This window comes from Zonotrichia leucophrys, chromosome 1, assembly GCF_028769735.1.
Source record: "Zonotrichia leucophrys gambelii isolate GWCS_2022_RI chromosome 1, RI_Zleu_2.0, whole genome shotgun sequence".
In the NCBI taxonomy this organism is placed as follows: Eukaryota; Metazoa; Chordata; class Aves; order Passeriformes; family Passerellidae; genus Zonotrichia; species Zonotrichia leucophrys.
The window spans coordinates 53013250-53037512 of NC_088169.1; the positions used below are offsets into that span (position 1 = coordinate 53013250).

The 24263-nt window shown below is 36.5% G+C and overlaps 1 long non-coding RNA gene across 1 annotated transcript; it reads right to left on the reverse strand.

Annotated features, from left to right (window-relative positions):
- Positions 1–17318: 17318 nt before the first annotated feature.
- Positions 17319–24208, reverse strand: LOC135452513 (uncharacterized). The gene is made up of 3 exons (XR_010441645.1): positions 24104–24208; positions 23609–23891; positions 17319–17372 (listed from the first exon to the last, which is right to left on the reverse strand). It is a non-coding gene; the product is annotated as an uncharacterized LOC135452513 (long non-coding RNA).
- Between the last annotated feature and the right edge of the window lie 55 nt (positions 24209–24263).

A 24263-nucleotide genomic window follows, 5' to 3' on the forward strand; every position in this document is an offset into this window, starting at 1 on the left:
TTCTTATCTGGACAGGCATGGCTTCCTTATCTCCCCATTTACATTACCTTCAGGATCTCCCATTATCTAACAGCTCAAGGTAAGGTAGAGAGGGCTGGGAGCTTCCTGCCTAAGACTTCAGCTACTTTATCATCTTGTGCTCAATTTACTCAGACAAAAGAATGCAGTTGAAAGCATGAAGTTAACTAAAATGAACTTATTTCTGTGGGAGAATAGGGATGCTCTGTTTTAAAATGCACCTCAGCTGGCATCATCATATTGATATATTGCTGAGAAATCAGCCATACTTGCACACTCGAGGTGCGATTCCTGCAGTATCACCCTGAGTGATGCACACTCCAGTGCCTCTCCACTGAGCAGAGAGCAGCTGCTCAAACTGCCCCATGTCTGCTTTGTCCTGCATGGGGAGGGCTGGGGCACTGCAGGGTGATTTCCAGCATTGCCAACACAGGTTTGACTGCTGCTGCACCCCTTACAATGTCTCTGAACTCTGATTGTTCTTCAAGTTTCCTCCTTTTTTTGACAAGTCATTTGGTAGTTTGCTGCTTACTGTTTAAAACAGTGGATTGGTCATCTTTCAGACACCCTCATGAGAGTTTTGGTTGTGTTATTCGCCCCCCATTTTTTTTACCATCATTTCTACCTTTACAGCTTTGCCAGTCATGGGCTGCATGACCTTCCCTAGAAATTCTGTCCTGTACTGAATTAATACCTATAATAAGATTTTATAAAAAAATATTGTTCAGACTTGTTAAAAGGTCATTTAACATTTTGGAAAGTCTTTTCCATAAGATCACTACAATATGGATAGGCTTAATATGAAGTAGTATTTTTTAGTAGCAATATTTCAGTAATGCTTGTAAGAAGTAAGTTTGAGAAATTATTTAAACCAAGAATATGAACAAAGGTTTTAATTCTCTCATTTTCACTGAAAGTTGAATGCGCATAGAAAAATATGAAAAACACCTTTAATAAAGAAAATGACATCTGAAGAAGTTGTGCTTCATACAGACAATTCCTGAAAAAGTAAATTAAAAAAGTAAATTAAAAAAATTTCTTGTTTCGCTTCTTCATAAATTCCTGTTGATTCATCAGCTAGTCCTTCCTAGAAATCTTCTCCACTGATCATGAGTTTTTGTGGTATTATATGAAGGCTAGCTTAATCTTTTGGATAACTCTGAGAAAATTCATCAATTTATTTCTGAGTTTCAGGACTAATTTGGAAACATGTATTTAGACCATTGATAAAGTGAAAATATGTGTTGGTTGCCTCCCAGTGCTGGGAAGGGATGTGATCATACTTCAGTCTTTGCCAGGATAAAGTTAATATCATCCTAAAACACTTGAGTGACAAACCTATAATGAAAGTGTTGCCATTTCTTATCCCACAATTCTGTTCCAACAAAGGAAAAGCACCAAGAAATCCTGTATATTTCAATTCAATAAAATAAATTTAATTATATTTTAATACCATATTTTTCTTAGATGGTGTTTCTTACTGAGGAAACAGTTTCCTCTTTCTCCAGCAAAAAGCTAATTTACAAGAGCTGTAGGGCTTTAACCAGCATCGCTAAATGAAAAATCACCTGCATTACCCTCGCTCCAAAATATTTTCTGGCTCTCCATGGAATATACCCATGCAACAGATATCTGTACTTTCAGTGCAAATTAATACCTCTTCTCATTTAGGTCTCTTTAACTCACACTTTTTGCATAAATGGTAACTGTTGCAAAAAATGTTTTACACAATGTAAGCATCTTTTTAGTGAAGTATGACTAACAGAACATGACTCATGTTTAAAAGTTGGTAGAAAATCTTTTTTCTTTCACACTAAGTTTAGAAGTTAGGGACTTGTACTGACTTTTATTAGAAATCATAAGGCTCATTCCATCTAATTTTAATCATCCAGTTGTAATATACTGACACCTCTGCTGCTAATTCTCTTTCAGGCTATTAGCTACATAGGGAATTAAGAACCAATTTCCGAGTCTCATTCACATCTCAGTTACATGTTTCAAGTACACAAAACAGATAGTGTGAATAATGCCTTATCTGTTTCTGCTGCCACTCAAAATGTGAGCTATCCTAAGTTGACATTTACCACTCTCTTCTGTGTATTAAGAACAGCACTGCTTTCAGAGAGAGGGAGAATTTACTAAACTTTTATTTAGCTGGTGATTTCAGATTTCTCAAAACCTGGGATCCTATGGGGCAATACTGTATGGTTGAATTGATTTTCTGTGGTTTAGGTAGAGAGGGACTATGGAAGTGGCTTCTGTGAGATGTCCAACAGAGCTGGCTCCAAGATGGACCTGCCACTGGGCAAGGAGAAGCCCATCAGCATTGGTGGATGAAGTATTTAAAGGCATGGAAAAAACTATGCAATTGCAGCAGAGAGAGGAGTGAAAATATATGAGAGAAATCACCTTGCAGGCACCAAGGTCAGTGAAGGAGGGGGAGGAGTTGCTCCAGTACAGGAGCAGAGATGCCCCTGCAGCCCATGGTGAAGATCATGGAGAGGGAGGCTGTCCCCTTGCAAACCATGGAGGTCCATAGTGGAGCAGAGATCCATTTGCAGCCCATGGTGGACTACAGGACCACAGGACTACAGAGAGACTGCCTGATGGAGGCTGTGACCCTGTGGGAAGCCTGCACGGGAAAAAGCTCCTGACAGAATCTGTAGTACCATGGAGAGAGGAGCCCACAATGGATATTAGGTTATCTGGCAGGACTTGTGACCCTGTGCGACACTCTCACTTAAGCACTCTGTCCTGTAGGGCTGCACCCCATGGAAAGGACCCATGCTGGAACAGTTTTTAAAGAAGTGTAGCTGACAGGAAGGACTCACATTTGAGAAGTTAATAGATTGCACTTTTCAGTGTGAGGGACTACACATTGGTAAAGGAGTGAGGAAAAGTGAGGAAAAGAAGTGAGGAGACCTCTACCTGCAGAGGAAAGAGCAGTAGAGGTGTGTTATGAACTGACCACAAATACCATTTCTCATCCCCCTGCACCACTGGAAGGCAAGAGGCAGAGAAAATAAGAAGTAAAGTTAAGCTTGGAGAGAAGGGAGGGATAAGGGGAAAGTATTTTTAGTATTTTGGTTTATTCCTCATTATCCTTCCCTGATTTAATTGGTAAGAAATGAAACTAATTTCCCCAAGTCTAGGTGCCAGTGAACAATCCTTTACATGTTGCTATATATGCTATCCATCCAAGTAACTGGACTCTGAACATTGTCACCTCCCAGGCAAGCAAACAAGTACTGTTCTTTCCAATTTATATTTGCTCTTTTAGTATATTGACAGAGGAGGGGAACATTTTTAGGGAAATGCAATTTAGTCATGTATATTTTAGGGGAAAGTGGAACAAACCCTAGCATAGTTTTGGATTGGAACAAGTAACACTCTGCCTGACAATTTCTGGGCACAGCTCAGGAGCTGATATGAGCCAGGATCATCTTCCATATTCAGTTTGGGTGTTGCCAGATTTTTTTCTGAGGTGAAGATGGATTAATAGAACAGATATGGGCTCTTGGCCTGAGTGCCAGGAAAAAATTCTGGGCATATTTAACTTACTGACAGATGAAGTGCTAATTTAGACAGATTAAATCACCCTTTGGATGTCTTCAACAGAATGTATCTCCCTCATAACATCATTATAAATGTATATGTGGAACACAGCTGAAGAATATGGTGTCCCATGATTCTACAAACATCATAAAACCAAGTAGAGAGTTTTATAGTAAAAAACAGAGAGATTCTCTATAGAAAAGGGAAAGAAAATTTTGGCAGAAGGTCAAAAATGAAGAAGCCAGAATAGGAAAAAGGTTAGTATATGTCACCTATAACTGAAAAATTTATTCCAGTATAGCCTGTATCTATAAAATAAACTTACTCATCAGAAATTGATAACCTATAATTGCAGAAATAATCAGACCCTAAATTTGCATTATACTCACAGGGAGTATAATGCCATGCCTCACTCAGGAATTACAGAATGAGGAATTCTGAGATAAGTAGCACTCTGAATCTTTCGGGTTGGAAAGAAACCTCTCAGATCATTTAGAGAGACCTTTAACCTAGCATTATCATGTTCACCACTAAGTCATTGCACCAAGTTCCACATCCACATATTTTTTGGACAATTCCTGGGATAGCGATTCTACCAACCAGCCTTGACCCATCAATCCAGCCTGTCCAGTTCCCTCTGCAGAGCCTTCCTACCCTCCAGCAGAGTAACACTCCCACCCAACTTGGTGTTGTCTGCAAATTGACTCAGAGTGCTCTTGATGCTCTCTTCAGGTTGATAAAGAAGTAAAACAGGACTGGCTTTAATACTGAGCCCTGGGAGCACCACTGGTGACTGGCCACCAACTGGATGTATATCCAGTCACTACCACTCTGAGCCCAGCTTTCCATCCAATTTTTTACCCATTGAAGAGTACATCTGTCTAAACCATCCAGGAGCATGCTGTTGAAAGAAGTATCAAATGTTTTACTAAAGTCCAGTTATACTCTAAACTCTTTAATATTCGTAAGTTAAAGGGATAATTATAGAGAATTAGCTTAGCAGAAGTGCTTAAAAATAGAGATTTGTATACTTTTTTCTAGTTTTCAGATGATATATAAAGATCTAGACTGGGTCAAAGAAATTTCACCAGGCAGTAATTTTCTGGTTTTTTTTTTTTTCATTTTAGTGAATAAAGTCTCTCTATATAAGTATTTTTAGATCCAATGGCCTTTCAACACCTTCACAAATATCTTGGATGAAGAACTCAAAGGTAAATTCCACAATTTCGCCAATAGGTGCCTGGGGACAGACATTGCTTTGCAGGTGGTGAAAAACTCCTTTGTGCATTATTTGTTTTTGGGTTTTATTCCCCTCTCATTCTTTATTACTAATATTAATATTAGTAGAAGTAGCATTGCTGCTGTTGTTTTCATCATTACTGTTGTTGCTATTGTTTGTTGGTTTATTTTCAATTATTAAGTTGTTATTATCTCAACCCAAGAGTTTTTACCTTTTTCCTGATTCTCCTCCGCCACCTGGGAGGGGGTGGGAAGTGAGCAAGTGGCTGGTTGGGACTTCGTTGTCAGGTGGGGTTAAACCACAAAACATTTATCCTTTTAATCCTTTGGAAAATTATTTATTTTCCTATCTAAAGAAAAAGACGAAGACAAAATGTTCTCAGCTGTTCTGGACTGGAACAATTATGACCAAAAAGGGAAATGAAGAGTGATATCAAGCTTCTGAAGTTGAATTCTAGCTCTTACAGAATACCATGTAACATACCTTTCCCCAGACAAAAGTAATTTTGCAGGAACAAGTTGAGAGATTGCTTTCTCCTTAGAGGTGTGACATTCTTATGAGAAATGCTGTGCATATGAAATGTGATGTGAAGTGTTATTTTTGTTGGCATCCTTAAACAGAAAAATGGAAATTGCTTAAAGGTGATGGTGGACTCTATGTTCAAAAAAATAAGATCTGCCCAGAGAAAAGCTTAACTGCAGCTGGTGTGATTGCGAAAAACATTGGTGATTTATTCAGAATTTAAGAAACAATTCAACCAAAAAGAAGCCCCAGAAAAAATGCCAAAAACCCCCCAAAGAAACCTGCAGAAAAACACATTTTTTCCTTCCCTAAAATATCCTTTGAAATAAGTCTTTCACTTAAGTAATAAATCTTAAAATTTACACAAATTAAACACAGTTTAGAGATATCAATGGTATTGTCATATTTGAACTGCTATTTGTCAATATGGCTATTTGCTGTCTATACATTGCCTCCCTATTTTTTTTTTGTTCTGAAATAACAGAATACTGAAAGATAACAAAAAGGTATTTCATATTTAGTCTTTTGATTTATTTATATTTATATCTACTCCTCACAGAAAAAGTTTCTTTGGGATAATTTTTTGATAGGGACACTGCAAAAATTGATGAAAAATAGTATATAGATTATATGCCATGATTATGCCATCTAATGTTTGAACTTTGACACTTGTACTAAACTATTTTGCATACAACTTGCTTAATTTGCTCTTTTTGTCTGATTTATCAGATTTTGTCCTAAGGAATCTGAAATTAAGCCAGTGATACTTATCAAACATCTAATAAAATATGAATATTCTAATTGCATCTATGAGTGAATGAAGTGATTATTCACAGTAGGATGGCAATTATAATCAAACAGTAGTTTTTGCTACACAAGGGAAAGGTCTTCATAATGTTAAGTATCAATTCAAATAGAAATAATGCTATATCAAATATATTATACTTCATGGACACTTGATTCTTCACCTTTGGAAGATAATAGAAAATTCAATTATACCTGGAGAACACTTAGAGTATATTAGCTTTGAATTTTTTCAACAGTCAAGAGGAAAAATTACTTAGATAAAGATGGGATTTCACTCATTTAAATGAAAACCAAAAAAAGAGAAGTTTTCTCAAAAGGGAAAATAAAGAACTACTAAGGAATCCTGTCCCTGATTAAAGAGTCCTTGCATTTGCAGATTTGAAATAGATCACTAACCTTGAAAAAGTATCTAAACTAATCCCTTTTTGAGGACATGCAAGAAATGTCTAAAGTTTTGGTGACACAGCAGGACTTGTTTAAAGACAAGGAGGTAATAACCTGCAAGACCATGGCCAGAGAGTTTTTTGTGCCATCCCCAGAGGGTGTTCTCATCTTAGAAGGAATCACATTTCCCATATTAGAGGTGGCAGGAAGGGCCAGGGTGGGTGTGTGTGCGCGAGACTCCACGCAAACATCCGGCCATCATTTGTCGCTGTCACAAAGACTAAAGACAAAATGTATTGGAGTGGAACTACATAGCAAACTTTCTTGGAAAGAGAGTGGTGGCCAAGGTGACCTCCTCAGGACCTCCTCAGCCCTCTTGTCCAACCCCCACTGATGAGAACACCAGTTGTTGTTGCGTGTTCTGTTAGCTTGTTTAATTGCTCCCCCATTTTCTGTATTGCTCCCCCATTTTCTGTAATGGTTCTGCCCTCCCAGTTTTTCCCGCCTTAGCTTTGTCAGTTATTATGTTCCCATGGCAACTCCCACCATGGTATTGTCTGTCATTTGGTTACCTTGGTTACTCCCGCCACAGTTCATGTCAATCCTCTCTGTTATATGATTTCCCCTCCCCTCTGTTTCCTTATGTGTGAATTTGTTCTCCTCCCTGGGCCCAGTCAATCACTCCCCACCTCTCCTAGTTTGCCAGAATCTTCTGTGCTTAGGGAGACTTGATTAGCTGTGGCTCTGGGGCCCCTCCTTTACATTGTTTCTATTGGGTTTTTCCTCATGTCAGTTATCCTAAGTTCATTCCCCTACCTTCCACTATTGGACCTTTGTAAACCCTTCCCTGAGATCCCTCCTCCCCTTTATAACCCTGATGCACCCTTTGTTCTTGGTTACAGACTGGCAGACACGTTAGATTCAACATCTGGGTGTCTGTCACTCCCTGGTTGACAATAAATCTGACAAGTCCCCAGTGAGTGTCCGGACTCTTTACTCTTGTTGGCCAGCAGCGATTCCGTCCGCTGTGAGCACAGCCCGAAGCCTTCTGACGCTGAGGGGTGCTCACACATTGCAGCTGGGTGTTGTTTGGCTGCCCTCCTGCTAGTGGGACACCTGACTTTAAGGCCACACCTCACTGCAACCAGTGATATAGCCACTAAGAAAAAGGACTTGGAACGGTCATGTACAAGCTGGTTTCCATACAGCTAAGATATTTAAAAGCATCGCTTTTCCTATCTTCATCTATATGTCTAGAAAAGGGACAGAATTCTCATCTATCAGCAGCCTAGAGGAACATCATCTGACTTATATCCAACTCTCAGATAAAGAACTGGGCATTAATTTAATGTCCGTGTATTGCATTATATGTTGTTTGCTTCCTGTGAATCTGTTACTGTTACCATTTTTCTAACTTTGGGAGGCATTGAAGTAGAAATGGAAACATAGTGAAATCCAGAAAATTCAATTTTTCAGAGAGAAAACAACCGTAGATTAGGGTATGGAGGATGTTGTGTAGGTTATGCAGTTTCTGCTGAAGCTGTTGCATCATCCCTTCTGCCTCCTCAAACTGCCTCAAGTGAACATTTCTCTGGGAGTTTTAATAACAGATTTTTATGTCCCTTGGGTACACTAAGGCCTCAAATAACATATCATGCCATGAAGGAACACCAGTGAATCCTCAGTCATGGAAAAACTAGAAAATGCTCTGAACTCCCAATGTGTTATGCCTCCACATCTTTCACAAGGTTACAGTACACACAGACTACAGTTTAAAATTACTTTTGATAGACAATAATTTCCTCACTAGGGTCTTTCTGTCATGAACTGTGCTAAATTATCTTTGTCTTATTGGTTCAAAGAATTATCTGTAGTGCTTATTTAATTGGAGAGTTTCTGATTACCTTTTGTAAATAGCTTTTTCTTCCTTCTATAAAAATATAGTGATAAATCTACCACACCTTGCAAGGCTACATCCACTCTAAAAACTCCAATATATTTGATTTGAAGAATGCAACATTAGGAAAAGATCACATTAAGATGAGAACACAGTAGTTTTCAGTTTTTGTCCTTGTCAGAGACAAATCATGATAGAAAAATTCCCTTGTAATTTCATTCAGGGTATCCCAGCTCCACCTTCACGAAGTCTTCTGGAAGAAACTCTTCCATGTGCACATATATTTTGCAGTCATAAAAGCAGGAATCAAAGAAGAAAAGTAGGATTTTTCTGCAAAATATTGAGAAATTAAAATAAAATACTAAGCATGCAGAGCATAGTTTGAAAGAACTTCGTTTGAACTCACAAGCAGAAGAAGCCAAAGAAGTAATGAAGAATCAGAGACAAGGTATAAGCCATGTTACATAAAATTAGTGCACAAGGAACAAACCACAAAAAAGACATCTGATTTATTTAATTCTGTCTTTTTTAGCTGTTATTCAATGAGACAAAACCTGTTAAACTGTTGTGAGACATGTCCCTTTCTGTTTAGGTGGAAAACACTTAGTGGAGCTATCTAGTTAAAAGAAAAAGAAAATTATGTGTCTTTCTCATAGTGAAGAGTATGTACTATTTTTATAATAAAATACAATTTAATTTTAAGGATAAAAATATATTTTTAGAACTCAGTTGTTAGGTTTGTTTTACTATGGCCTTTTCATCATTTAATGTATCTCCTTCTTTTTCCATTCAGTAGTAAAGATTTTCACATTGAAAGTTGAGCAAATATTTAAGCCTTTTGTGTGATTATTTCCTAGTCCCACAGCAATTTGGATGAGCATGTCCTAAACTTCAGGATGGAACTCTGCTTTTATACAATGTTCACTATGAGTAAGAAGACCTACTGTTCTAACCATCTACGTATTTTTCATTTATCTACATGGCAGGTGAATGGCATACAGGTCTTTAATCTAACCTAAATCATCAGGTAAATTGTTCATCACCTGTTTATTTTCATGGACATTCAACATATTCTGTGAAAAGGAAGGCTTTCTACAGTTCAGTGAAGGTTTTGGACCAAATGACTTCAACAATTCTAATTAGTGCAAAGAGAGATTAATAACCCTATAGCACAGATACAGCACTTATAAAAAGACACCTAGCAGGTGAAGTTGCAGCCTTTTGAGGGATAAAATAAAGTAGAAGCAGAGGTCTGAATTTTTTTTCTCTTTCTTTTCATTTTCTGATTATATGCTTTTCTAATTTGTCAACTTTGTTAAACGCAGCTATTTCTGCATCTCTTGCAATGTGCATTTTCACAAGAACTCCCAATGTGTTAGGACTCTGGATCTTTAAGAAGGCTACAATCCCCACACAAGCTACAATTTAAAATAACTTTAGATAGACAATAACTTGAACAGCAGGGCCTTTCTACTCTGAATTGTGTTAAATTACTGTTGTCTTAATGGCTTGAAGAATTCTCTGTAGGGCTTATTTCACTGGAGAGTTTCTGATTGCCTTTTTGCAAATTACTTAAGCCTTCTTCTATAAAATGTGCAGGTAGCTGTCTTTCCCAGATGAATTTCCGCAGTTCATGGCTTTTAAAACAAATTCAGTCACTTCTTTCACTCATATCTTTGTAGGATATTATTAACCTATTTTGAAGTCTTTTGAAAGGCAGTGACAAACTGTCAAAAAACCAGAAATTTCTCCAGTAGGTTCAAACCTGTGTACAATTTCATTGAAACAAACAGGACAAATTATGTATATTTTAACCTTGATGAATTATTAGTACCAAAAAAAAAAAAAAGAAAAAATACTGCCTACCCATATCAATCCAATTGTTTCTCCCAGAAGAAAACTAGCATTTACTGTACTGCTTCTACTATGACATCTTATAAATGTTTCATTTAGAACATTAAAGGCTTGAAATAGTGCGTCATGTGGACAAAAATTTGTACTTAACTCAATTTCTGTTATAAAAATCCATTTCCCTTGAGCCTAAGTGTCTAACCTAGGGAACAAAAGAAAAGTAAGAATCAAACAGGAAGGTAGGTTTTTCCATTAAATACCATCAAAGACACCTGCCTCTTTCCTTTGACTACATTTGCAAGTTAAGCACTTTTTAAACAGACTAAATATCTGTACTTAGATTATCCATTCATTAGTATTTGACCCTATCTTTGGAGGAACTTTATGTGATTTTTTAATCTATTTCTGTGTTTCTATTCTCATATAAAAGTGTCAGGTAAGTATGAAAAATATCCTCAATTCTGTGTGACTAGGTAAGTTCTCTTTTTGCATTTTAAGTTGAAATTGTGACATGGACAGAAGATATGAACACTTACCAGTTTCTGCAAACAAACTGGAATATTATCTGAGTCATATGCATCTCTCCAACAGAATTTTCTGATCACATTTATAGCCAATGGATAAACAAGCAGTGGCTCAAACTGCCAAACAAAACTCTTATGTCTCTGCAAATTATGTGAAAACTCTCATTAATCTCCTCTCTCATTAACTCTCATTAATAATAAGAATAATGAATTCAATTCCAAATAAGAATACTGTTCATGGCAACTTTATGTGAATTACTTGTGCTACAATACAATGTTGTATTAGGTATCAGTGCCTTGCAATGTAATCTGCTGCAACGCAGTAATTCATCTAATAATATGACAAAGATTACACTCTTCTAAAAAAATCATGGTGGTATTTTTACTTGTTTTAAAGTTTATTATAGCATTTTGGAGTGGTTAGACAAAGATTTATAATGTTTAACTAACAATTTTTTAATACTGTAAATGTATATATATAAAACCTCTATTTTTTGTTTTTAAAAACTCTTAGAGATAAGTGTAAAAGGAGCTTGATCTGCCTACTTAGTTAGTCCTTGGGCTTGATTCTGAAATATGACACAGCTGACTTTTCATCCTTCCTTTTCACTCATAACCAAAAAATATTGCTAAACTATCAGGTCTGTATGTATCAACAAAAGTAATTAGTACACATTAAGTCATCCATACAAACACATGCACATGTAAGTAAGAAAGTAACTAATAAATCATTACATGAAAGCTTATATTTATTTTGGTACACAAAATAGTGTGTACATGTAAACTCTTTTCAGAAGACGCTAATCCATGTCAGGAGAGAATAAAATCAATAGAACAAATGTACTATCAGTGGCTCTAAAGAGGCATTCTAGAGAGTTGGGAAAAATCCCACAAGAAAAAAAAGATTGTGGTTTGCCTGACTTAAAATTGAACACAAGCTTACCGCTCTGATTTTTATCTAACAAGAATATTGATGTAAAACTTCACTTATAGAAATTTATAGTGAGCAAGTCCTAACTATACAAAAGGATTTTTTAATTTATGCCATTACAAAACTACACAAGAAAAATATAAAAGAATACCTGCAAACTATTAATTTCAGTTTTATTTATAGAGAATATTTTCCTCACAAAATAGTCTGTTTTGCAGAGAACTGCAGGCAATTTGTGTAACAGCTTTATAAATTCTGTATATATGGATCCCACATGCATCATAAATTCAATGGCAACACAGTTCCTTTCTATATTCTTTACTTTTCTTCTTTTTACTGACACAGAAGAGGAAGAAAGGTAACTTTTAAAAGAACTATTTTAAAAACCTATTACAAAAAAAGATAAAATCAATGGTTCCCTTCATAAAAGTCATGCAGGCAAACAGACGACTGGAATACTTTGTGAGTGACTGTACATCAGAAGGAAAAAATCAATAGTTTCCGTAAAGAAGGTATCCTCAGGGACAGAAAGCCTCAAGGTATGAATAGAACAGTAGCTACAGTGCTTGGAATCTGCAGAAGTGATAATATATTTTCTAATCCCTGACCAAGAGTGGGTAAAAGAATACACTGTTTCAAAGTTTTAATGATCCAGGGTGAATATATTACACTATCTTTCCTGCTGAGATGCCTGAGCCCTACTTTACCTGTGGGATATGTTCAGAGACAAATCAAATAATTCAGAAAACCTCACAGCTTAGCCAGAAATGTTGGAATGATGTTTACCCTTACTTCTGGATCCTCTAATGTTTGCTGAAATCTCAGATACTTACCTCAGGCAGCAACTTGATATTTACTAGCAAAGATTTTATTGGTAGGAAGGAAGAAAAAAAAAGTATAGTCTTTGTAAATCTGTTTTGTGCATTAAATTCACCTTGAAGTACAAAAAATACTAAACCAAACAGGAATTCCAGGTATTTGGGATTAAATGTTTCCACTGGCTGGTAATGTCCTGACTCCACATCTTCATTCTTCATTTCTCTTTGCCCTGTTCCAGATTCTGTGAAAGAAAAACTAGAATTGCAGTGTCTTAGCAGTGTAACTGCCCCTGCTGACAACATCACACTCTGCTTACAGGAAACGAAGGTGGGATAACTTAGAGATATACTCACTGTCAAATTTCTTCATTGTAATTGTTTTTCTTGATGATGGTAATCCACCATCCATGTTGCATGCATGGTAGTTTTCTTCAAGACAAAACAAATAACAAAAAGATGACTTTGAGGATATAGTTCACACCAAAAATTATTCTCTAAAATCAGTAAAAAAGAATTTCAACCTGATGTAGGTGCTTTTGTCTCTACAACATTGCCCACGATTTCCTAGAAATATTTTAGGAGAAGCCATTGAGAAAAGAAACAAATGGAATTGTACTAAGAAACTGCCCTGGGATACTAAACATATGATTTATCTCTCAAGTAAGAGTGCTGTGCAGAAAGAAGGCAAGGAAAAGCAAATGGCTGGAGAAAATGAAGAGGAGAAGGAAGGGTAACAGACAGTGAGATGAAGACAGAAAGAAAAAAGACAAGAAAGAAAGATTGAAACAAAAACAGATGGAGAGCAAGAAAGATGAAAGGAAAGACAGGTGGACAGAAAGACAGGCAGATGAGCAGACAGACAAAGTAGGAAGGCAGCAAGGAAGGGAGAAAATGTGTTACTTTATTTTAGATATTTTAAACTTAAGTTATACCTTAGGGTTCCAGGAATGCCACAAGTCTGAGAGGACTCAGGGCCAAATGTCCAGTAGTTTGATCATCTCACTTTAGAGATTACCTGAGAAATGTGTCTGGAAACCCCTCTGATCTGCTAGACTGTGAGGGGAGTGTGTGCCCCTTGGGTTCACTTCATTTATCAGTACAGATGTAGCTATAGTGAATATTGCATAGGGATACTAATTAATATTCCAAACCACTTGAAGAGATTATTTCAATAAGTAAAGAAAGATGTACCTTAGAGATGTATAGATTGCCACCCTTTATCCAAAAAAGCAGTGAAGACAGAAATGACAGCCTTTGAGGGGCATAAGTTATCTGCCCTTCCGATGCGCATACCCCAGCTGGGTGAGACCATCTTCTGTCATCACATTTAAAGTAAGCTGTGCTTCTGTTGAGTCTGTTAAATATACACAGGCAATATCTGTTCAGACTGTTCTTTTGTCATGATAAAATGAAAAGCACTGAAGAAGATCCTTACATCTCTGAGAGGCTCCCTGCAGGTCTCTGAATCCCAAGCAGCTGCAGGTGTCAAGCAAAATGGTTAAGAGCTGCAGAGCATTTTCAGTTTCAGATTTTATTTTTTCCTTCCATGAGTGCAAGTTAATACATGCTGTCCATTTCACTGTGGTACTTAGGAAAAAAGCACACACATGTGACACTGCATGTAAAGTATCCTTGAATCTATGTATAACCTAAGCATAGAATAAGAAAATTCAGAAAGATCTCATGGTTGCACCATAAAGTTTGAATTACCCAGATTTGTCATGTATTTGACACACTCTTTTCTGATTTCATTTGTGTAAACTTACTGCTACAACCCAGTACTTTCATATTATTTAGCATACACCATAACTTCCAGTCCTTATCTAGAGTTCTTTTAGTCAAAAAATGTACACAAAAGTTCCAGATAAGCAAACATTGATATATACTCTCCAGTCATTCTGAGGGTTGTCTTATGTGCTGTGTTACTTTTGCAGGTTTTATCTATAATAGTCAGGCTGATCTAAATTTATAAGCTTTCTCATTTTCACCTTTATCAGTCTAAGGTATGGCTTTTCAGTTGGAGAGGAAATCTGATCATGTTTAAGCACTAAGTTTTCTGTCATGTCTTTCTAAGGTGCCTATTTCTCTATTTTCAAAATGCATTTGGCAATGTAGCTAGCACTGTAATTGATTAAGTGACTGCAAGGCATGCTGAATGTTTTTCTTTCTTTGAGGAGAAGCCTTCAGAAGTTTTCCTGCTCTACATCTCCTGCTGTGCTGAATAATAATTTTGCTTCACAAAATGAAAATGATAATGATGAATCTTGTAGAAATTCCCGATGGCTGTTTATTTAAGCAAACAGAAGGGAAAATCCCCTTTGGTTATTTAAAATTTTAATACAGTATTGCCAGAGGAAATGGCGACATAATTAAAACACTAAATAATGTCTAATCTTGCAATGTAGAAGTTTGCTAAATTTCACTCAACATATATAAAAAATAAAATATACTTTCATATCATACCATTGTGAGATTTTCTTGGTGAGTTTTCTCAACACAATTCAGAAATATAATCTTACTTTCTACAATTATGAGTATTAATCCCAGAAGTATAAATATTTTCAGACATAAATTATGAAATCTCTCAATTAGTCTCAGGATATCCTACTTCTGTAGGGTGAAACTTAAAGATTGGAAAAGTACAGGAAAATACAACATAATAAAAATAGTCTAAATAATTTAATTGAAATCATATGTAATTTCATAATATTTAAAGAAAATAACATTTATTTATTTATTAGTACTTTAATATTTCATAGAAGAATTTTAAAATTTTCTGTGGGTTTCCATACCATCAGGTAATGTGTATCTGAAGTCTGTTCTTGGGTTCTCATTTCCCAGTCAGTTGCAGTGCATGCTTATTTGCTCTTAAGCTGTCATTTTTAATGAAGAATCACATTATCTTTAAGACAGAACACAACTGCAGATCTCAGAAAAGTTAATTCCCCAGGCTCCATGTAATTACCCTCCATGTAAACAAAATGGAAAAACTAGCCCCAAATTATTCCCTTTACCATGCAGATTAGCAAATTATGTGCCCTGAAAAACACTGCATGCTCTCAAATGTCATTTCAGGATTTGTAATGTACATTTTTTGCTATATTGTCCTAGTGAGTTGTGATATAGCACTTAACTGAAAAAGTACTAAAAAAGTGATGATTGCTCCTGAGGGTACAGAGACTCGCTGGGAAAGTTCTCTGTAGTTGAATATGGCCAGTCCACCCTGATAGACCTTAACTGATGACTGCAGACACAAGAAATTCTATTATTTTCTAGCTGGAGGACTAGGGATTTATCCAGTATGCCTTTAGTTACAAAGACATGGATTGTCTTGTGAACTGTACTACTATATTTGGAAAAGGCTCATACATTTCCTAGTAATTATTCAAAGGGCTACAAAATAGCAGCTGCTCCTTCAGATCCAGCTTTTTCTTCACAGATACTGTTGAACAATCTGTAGAGCCATCAGAATTTGCAATTGTGTGGGAAATAGATTCATTTTAAAGAATGCCAAAGCAGTACATTAAATGTTACTGATTAAATTATTCAATTGCTTTTGCAGCCTTGGGCGTCTTGGATTTCTCAGAAATATAGAAATACTAACAACTAGCTGAACAATTTATGTTATTATTTGAGAAAGGATAAGTTTTTTTTCACAGTGTCAACACAGCCAATTTTAATTCCAAAAATCCAGTAGTCTCAAATAGCAAGAAATTGGGGGTAAAAACCAAACAACAAAACCCCAAACCCCCACCAAAAAAAAGAGAGATAAACAGATAGAACTTGGCTGATGTAAATTGCAGGATTACCTAGCTGAAGTGGAATTCACCATCTTGCAGTATGATTTTGTGTGGTTTTGAAAGAATATTAAGTAAATGTCAAGACTAGAGATAGGAAAATACAATTATGTGAAACTATTAAAGAATATGCAAGTGTGTTTTTAAATAAGAAATTATCAGAAGATCGTGTTGTTGTTCCTTGTTTTATTTAATGGATACATCCAGAAAATTAGAAGCTTTTAGATGTCTTCATTTACATTTCAGTCTTTAGCAAATTTCGCAGTAATATTTCTTGTTGTGATAGTATGCTCTACTAGAGGCCCTTTCTTCAGGAGATTTTTAAGATTCTACTTTCTAAAGGAAATGAAAAAGATATTAAGTTTTCAAAAATAATTACAGCAAGAACACAGAGATACAGACCTATCACAAATTAGTAGAACATTTAATAATTGTTCTCTCTAAGAAATCAGCTAGTACATACTTTTTCTTGGTCAAACAAGTAAACATTAATTAATTCTAACAGAATTTGGTTTTGTTATTATTATTTAGATAACTTATGAGGTCTGCTTGCAGTAATATTTCTGTTAAAGGTCTTGTAAAGAATTCAAAAGAAAAACATCCATGTTAAAAGTCAGTTTGTTATAAATATATACACTTTTTTTAAAAAAAAAGTTTGAGTCCAATTCCCTTTTCCAATTTTAAAAAGATTTTTAAAGAAGAAAATTAATTTTTGCTACTTTTAAAATTATTATTTCATTTGTATAATGAGTTTTCTGTAGGAAACACATGGAATAGAAGCTACGTGAACTCAAGACAAATTTTTTTCCAAGTGAAGGATAGTGACTCATAACTTCTAAAAGTACTTTCAGTGACAAAAAATATATCAGACTTGGTTTTATGTTTTCAGCATGGGAATAGCTTTGGAGGACATTTTAATAGGAGAGACTTACATTCCCCTTATTTTTGGGTCAGAAAGCAGCTCTCTTGTGCCCCTCGTAAATCTCTTGCATGCAATGTAATATATCCATGTCAGTGGTGAACCTCACCTGATAGAAATAAGAAATGAAGTGTGTAAGATACATATCTAAAATTGTACAGAAGAAAATTTTGGAGTTATTCTGTTACTAATTTGTTCCTTCTGTGTTGTTGTGATTTTCTTATATCTGCAGCTGACCTTGCCACATAGAATCAAAGAATTGTTTAGGTTGGAAAGACCTTTAAGGTCAAGTCATACTATTGTCCAAAATCACCACTAAACCATGTCCCTAAGTGCCACATCCACAAGTCTTTTAAATACCTCCAGGGATAGTGACTCAACCTCCTCCAGCCACACATTCCTAGGTCCATAGTATGGAGTTGTTTGGACCCTAGTGCAGGATCCTGTGCTTTGCCGTGTTCAGCCTCACACCATTGCCTCAGCCCTTAGATGCAACTTGTCCAGATCCCTCTGCAGGGCATTCCTACCCTCCAGATCAACAACCTCACCCAAATTTGTGTTGGGAGCTTCATTCTACCCCTGTCCCTTTCTTCTGCTCAGAGATCTGGGTGCCCAGTAAATATCTGGTCTCACTAGCAAAGGCTGAGGCAAAGAAGGCATAAAGAACTTCTCTTGGCCTTTGCCTCAGCCTTTGTCACTTACCAAATTAATTCTTATCAGTTTTACTTAGTATGTAAATACATCCCTATACTAAACAGTGCAGCAGTATGGAAGGCAATTATTTTTTCTCTAGGAAACCAACTTCATGAAAGCAGCAAATGTTTGGTGTGGATATGCTGGACCGTACAGCTAAAATAAATCCCAAACGAATGCCAGGACATACAGTATTTATAATAAGTGATTTTGTTCTGTTTGATAGAAACTAATTTTTTTTTAACCAGAAAATGAATGGCAACATTTTGTTTAGGCTTTTATAGATTCCACAATTGTTGTTACTGTTCAGGGTTAAGAGTTCTACTCTAATTGCTGTTTTTACAGAAGCGTTTCCAAGCCTGTTTTCATCTTTGCTGTCTTTATATTTTTTCATATCTTTTCATACCTTCTGGATTCTATTAAAGGTAGAGGGTCAGAACTGCATACACTTTTTTATGTACCAACATAGACATATTATTATATTTTATTTTCTTTTTTTCCTGGATAAAGTAATTTTGGATTTTTTTGGTCACAAAGCCCCATTTAGAGCTACTCAATGTATGTTCAAGAAAGCTGGATTATATTTTTTAATATGAATTTATTGGGAATTATATTTACAATGTTTTGTCTCCGTTCTATTTTCTGATAAATCATTAGTATTAAATCCTTCAGTAACTCTTTAGCCCTTGACAAAATACATAAATTTTGTCTTTAGTAGTCCTCTTCCCAATCATTAGTTATAAAATGCGTATTTTGCCAGATATGCCCATACTCAGCACCCTAACACCCTCATGGCATTCCATTGATGAATTTATTTCAATATGAAGCTTACTATCTACTCCTACATATTTGTCTCAAGACTTTTCACTAGTCATTGTAGAACAATTTTCTATTTCACCCCATCGTACTTTGTTTTATTCAGGTCTTATGGTAAGGGCTCTATCCAGCATGCTTACTAATTACTTCAGGGAAATCTGGAATATAAAGGACCAGCCTTCCATATGTTCTGTCATAGATATGAAGTGTAACTTTGGCTTGCTCAAGCTAAGATTCAGAATAAACTGATATATTGCATGATGTAGAGCTAAATTCATAAAGATTGATACTGTTCTGATAACAGGTTTTCTTCCACATCCGTCATATCAGCTTTTTCTAGGCCACCATAGCCCAAGAAATGCTGATCCATAAATCTCTTCTGTTCAGGATGCTTTATGATTAATTGATTTTGCTGTCTACAATAAGCTGGAAAATATGTTGTTAAATCACTTTTCCAAATGTTTAAAAAAAAGAAAAGAAAAAAAGCTCATATCCACCCTCTCTAGGAGAACAATAACATCTCAGGAACATAGATCCTCATGTCTACATTTTATGACTTTTTTTAAAGCACACTGTTTTGAAATAATTTTTTGCTTGTTACAAATAATTCTCAGCAACTCCACAATTTAGACTTCACAAAAGCATTAAAAACTAAAAAAAAAAAAAAAACCAACAAAAAAACCCTTCAGTAAACACCAAAATTAAGGAGAAAATTGTTGTTTGTTTTTTTTTTTTATTTTAAGAGCAGCATTACTTTGGTTAATGATCTGGAGGCTACTCTACTTGTTTGTCAGTCTTAAGCTCCTGTCCAGTTCTCTAGTAAGCAAAGGTAAACTGCCACAGAGCCTGGAGGGTCAGCTGTGTCCTGGGGTGCCTCAGGCACAGCACCGCAGCCAGGCAAGGGAGGGGACTGTCCCCTCTGCTCTGCACTGGGGCAGCCTCACCTCGAGGGCTGGGGGCAGTTCTGGCTTTCAGAATAAGACATTAAGCTATTAGAGAGCATCCAAGACATAACAGAGACGGTGAAGGGCCTTGAGGGGAAGCCACATGAGGAGTGGCTGAGGTCTTTTGGTCTGCTCAGTCTGGAGAAGAGGAGACTGAGAGGAGACCTGATTGCAGTCTGCAACTTTCTTGTGAGGGGAAGAGGAGGGGCACTGATCTCTTTTCTCTGGTTACCAGCAACAGAATGTGAGGTATTGGCCTGAAGCTGTATCAGGGGAGATTTAGGTTATATGGTAGGACAAAGTTCTTCACCCAGAGGGTGGTTGAACTGTCTCCCCAAGGAAGAGGTCACAGCACCAAGCCTGACAGAGTTCAAACATTTGGATAACACTCTCGAGTCACCTGGTGTGACTCTTGGGGATGGTGCTGTTCAAGGCCAGGAGTCGGAATTGATGATCCTTCTGGGTGTCTTCCAACTTAGGATATTCTATGACTCTGTGATTTTATATGACATCTTCCATTTTTGAATTTCAAAAAATTATGGTTTTCCCCACTGAGTGGATCCAGGTAATTGTCAGTTTGATCCTTCAAATGAGGGAGAATTAAGGGGAAGAATTTTATCTCAAGATTAACATTTTATGGTATATTATTTTCAGTGATAGGTCATGGTTAGAAGTATTGAGGGTTGATGTGCAACATTAATGGCCTTTAGGATTTCTATAGTTGAGATACATCTGCTTTGACTTTGACATTAGAAAATTAGAGTTGAAAAGCATCTTCAGACTTTAGAAATTTAAATGTCAATGTCTTCATATAGAATTTTCAATTTTAGACTAAGCTAATGGCTTTCTGGATCCTTTAATTGTGGATTAGTGACTCCTTTCATTTTCTAGACTTTGTTGTTTATTATTTTTTGAGATGCTTTGGGGTATCTTGGCCATCAACTGCCACATGAGAGGGATACAAACACAAAAATAAGTCCTGCCTTATACATAGTTATGAATAACCACATACCCTAGGGCATCTTATATGTCACAATACCCCTACATGAGAAAAACTACTGACTTCTTAAATTTTCATTTGGTATAATCAGGGAGACAAGTCCAGTCTTACTTTTAACAGTCTATGAACTGCATGCCACACCAGCTGCCTTACACAGACAACATTAAGTCCTTTTCTATTCAACAGAGAGCAATAGAAGGCTCTGGAGAGGAGTTTATCTGCTTCTAAGGCATTGCAAGGTAAACAATCAATCACCTGGAGTTTCTGTTTCTAGGTCTTGGCTGTAAAAGTTTCTAGATCAGATGTAGATATGGGATATCTGAGAGACAGAGATGTAAAACCATTCTCTCGCTTGTTCTTACACTGCTATCTGTAGCTTCACTTTGTTTCCTGGAAGAATTTTTGAGTGAAGCCTCTTCAAACACACCTTGTGGCAACAAAGAAGGAAATTACTGGGAAGAGTTTGTATGGATTTGCCAAGGATAAGTCTGAATGATTGCCTCTTAAGACAAAATGACTGAATTTGGGGGTGAAGGGAGAAGTGAAGGTGTAGTTTGAAAAACCAAGCCTTTCAACACAACCTCCCACAATATTTAGGGTGCTATAGTATGGATGGGAAAGCTCAGAAAGGCTGGCTAGATGATTAGGCTGAGCAGATAATCATTAATGGTTTGCACTCTGCTAGGATGCAGTAGATAGAGAATGCTGCAGAAGTCTGTGCTAGGGCCTGTCCTGCTCAGCATCTCTATCAGGGACCTGCGGGGATGACAGAAAGTGCTATCAGCAAGTCTGCATGTGATATGGATCTTGGAGGATGCATATGCTTCAGGGCAGGGCTGTCTTTCAGGACAGACAGGAGGGAGAAATCAATGAAATTCAACAAGCACAGAAAGTCCCATCCCTGGGGGAGAAGATCCCCTGACATCAATACAGACTCTGGAAAGGCTAGTGACCCACACAGCGGAAAATGGGACCCACATCCCTTTTGGGAGTCCTTGGCAGGCAGTGACTGAATGTTGGCCAGCAATGTGGCCTGGCTGTAGAGGTAGCCCACAGTCTCCAGGAGTGTATTAGCAGGAGTCTAGGTAGCAGATAACAGGAGGGGCTTATTTCCTGCATTCAGCACTCAGACCATATTTAGAAAATTATGACTAATTTTGGACCCTCCCATTCCAGGAAAGACATTGGCAAAGTGAAGCAAGTTTGTCAGGGTGAGAAACTCATCCATGGGAAGATTCTGTGAGAGAGAAGCTGGTTCAGCTCAGAGACAAACCTCTGTGGCGGAATTCCTGACATTACCTACAGGGAGGTTACCAACAGGATGGAGCCAGGCTCTGCGCAGCAGTGTATGAGAAGAATATCTGAGACGAAGGGCATAAATCTGAATGAGTCAGGTTTACATTGGATATAAGGAGCATCTTTCCCCCATTCTCAATTGAATAAATTGCCCAGAAACACTGTGCAGTATCCAGCCTTGAAGGATTCCTAGCTGTGATTAAATTGGAGCCTGATAAACCTGATGTAACCCCACAGCTGGCCTGCAGTTACCAGGAGGTTGGACCAGAACCTCTTTAAATCCCCTTTTGCCTGTTATACTAAGATTAATCTCCTGATACATCTTCCAGATTTATGAAAAAACACAGGAAGAACATTTTTATATCTGACTACTTGTTTTCTACTTTCTCACTAAATTTCAGCTGCTTTCAATATAAATTCCAGAACTTATTACCTTAATTGATTTTTATAGTCAATCAAACTAAATACCAGTCCTTTCATCCTAAAGTAGATTAGACAAATCTAGAATGACAAAGAGCCATTGCTTTAAATGTAGAATATGCACTGAAAATATTTTAACTCTAGGAAGATGAATCCCAGTCCAGAAAGATCTAATTTAGTCAGTTGACTTCACACTTTGGAAGTTATCTATGCAATGAAAAATCAAAAATTTGAGCTCAGTTTTTGGCTGGAGTGAACCAACAGTCATTTATGTATTGAGACTAACTTTTGTTCTTGAAGAATTTGTGCTACTTCACTGAAATCTGAATCTTTCTTAAAGAAAATAGTAATAGTATATTATACAGATTTTTTGAGAACAAAACCAGATTGCAGCTATTTTGATTTTATGACTTAGTATTATCTCTAAACCATACAAATAATTGCCTGTTTCATGATTTAGTAAAATGCATAAAAGGACCAACAAAAAAAATTATTTTGTAATCCTCCTTTAAACTGACAAATATCTAACACTTTGCTTCAAATGCAGGTATGACTGTCCAATAATATACTTAACAGTGACTTCTATTAAACACATGCATGATACAGCACTATAAATTCATGTCTGCTGAGCCTTACAGAATGAATAGACTGATAAAAGCTATTTTCAGTCAAGTCCAAATACATAAATGAAAAAATGTGACTTCATAAGAAAAGCTGCCATTTCAAACAAAAATGATTGGCATCTTAATTGTGAATAAAACCCTCATGACAAGAAAAAATTCTGCTTAGAAATGAGAAGGAACATAATTTAAGTAACAGAATAATATAATTTAACTAGAGGAGAAGATGTATTATGTCAAATGGTTCATCAGTCTGGTGATTCATAATTACCCCTTGTCAAGTTTTCAATAGAGTTTTGCCTGATTTAGTTTTAAATGTTCAAGAGAAATAACACACTTCATTTCCCACAGGAGACTCTATTGGCTGTGAAAGCTTATTTGAAAGAATTTTTTTCAAGTTCAGTTTAATATTCACTGTTTCTACAAATAACTGGTAGTTATTACTACTATCATTATTGCAGCTGATGCTCTTGTTATTATAATCTTAAGTTTTACTCTCTTCTCACCCAATATTCTCAAATACTGTTTTCTTTTTTAACACATATGTATATCTTACTTTGAAATAATGCCCCTGTATGTGATCTCTCCAACTGCATGCACTTATCAGTATTTTTAGGTCTTTCTCAACACAGTTGGTTCAGAGGAAGAATGATATCTGCAAAAAACTGCATTCAGAAATTTTTGTTATTATTCATTGCGAAGTGGTTGATATTTCTTTTGGGGTTTCATTTCTCATTAGCTTTTGCTTGTTCCACAAGATCAAATATTTTTACAGTCCAAAAAAGCAGAGAATTTGTTAGATGAAAATTTGGTAAGCAAAAACCATTTCTGATGTTTCCCTGCAGAGAAAAAAATGAAAAGTGTTAGTGGGCAAGACATGCAGCAGATAAGTGTGTGAGGATTGGTGGTATGGGAACTGTCACTGGGTTTCATAATCAATGAAACCACTAATCAATGGACTTATATAAACTTATAAATAGCTCTATTTTAGTTTTATCATTAGAGTTGGAGTAGCAGATAACTGTCTTCCAAGAGTCACAGCAGCACATACCTGTCTCAGCGTGTGCCACAGCTGAGACAGCCAGAATACACCGAGGATCACCGCACAACTTTAAAAGGCTTCAGCCCATACAGAATAGCCCCAGACCACACCAGAAGGCTTCAAACATCACCTCTCCCCATTCTCAGTCCAACCTTTTATATCCTTTATC